Here is an 859-nt window from a genome sequence, read left to right on the forward strand (position 1 = left end):
ACCCTGGCCCCTTACCCAAAAAATGCTAAGACAAAAAGTTTGTGTCCCCCAAAACCCCAAAATTCTCCCCAGATACTTTTTCAGCAAGGCATTTCACCCACCCATCACCCAAATTTTTCATATGTGAGCTGATGTCACCCAGACATAGGGGTTAATAAGTTTTCCCCTTTAAATGACATTCATCTCATATTTTCCCTTTGATCTCTTTTCCCTTTGATCTAGCCAAAAACCTAAATTATAATTAACCCTGTATAAACTTTTTTCCAAAACATGTTGTAGAGGTTACTCACGAAAAAAAAGAGAAAGGGGGGGCCTACTATATTAATTCATCTAGAAAGGAAAACCATTTTTACCGGGTGCCAAAAGGAGCTGAGTTGCTGAGAGAAAGGTCCCGGGCAGCATTTGGAGTATCTGAGTGTTTCCGCAGTTGTTTTTGGGGAAAACCCATAGCTTTGCCATAGATGGGTACTTCACTGAAAAAATTACAGTGCTTTAACAGCCCATCAATGCTGGTACCCCTTTCCACAAAAACCCCTGGAGAAATATTTTAAAATGTAATACAAGAGTTGCTTCCTAAATTTTTTTTTTAAGCCCGGGAACTTAAAGCTATCATTTTTTCCATGAGTATGAAGCTTTAAAAATCATATCTTTTGTTTAAAATCAAGCAAAGAATCAATTTGTTCTTTCATCTATAAATAGAATACTACTTTGATTAATATAATACAAAATATATTTATAAATATCATATTTCTCAAATATAGCCCAACCTGAGCATGAATTGGTATAAATACTTTCTCCATACAAAATATATTTATACATCTTAAAACATTCACATACACATGCGCACGCTGGCTGCGCG

General features: G+C 35.7%; 1 protein-coding gene across 1 annotated transcript in view; it reads right to left on the minus strand.

The window, feature by feature from the left end:
* The window catches only part of LOC119593981 (rotatin-like), a 50,058-nt gene that overhangs the window by 32,310 nt on the left and 16,889 nt on the right, over positions 1–859 (minus strand). The gene's annotated exons all lie outside the window — the stretch shown is intronic.

This window comes from Penaeus monodon, chromosome 33 (assembly GCF_015228065.2).
Source record: "Penaeus monodon isolate SGIC_2016 chromosome 33, NSTDA_Pmon_1, whole genome shotgun sequence".
NCBI classification, from domain to species: domain Eukaryota; kingdom Metazoa; phylum Arthropoda; class Malacostraca; order Decapoda; family Penaeidae; genus Penaeus; species Penaeus monodon.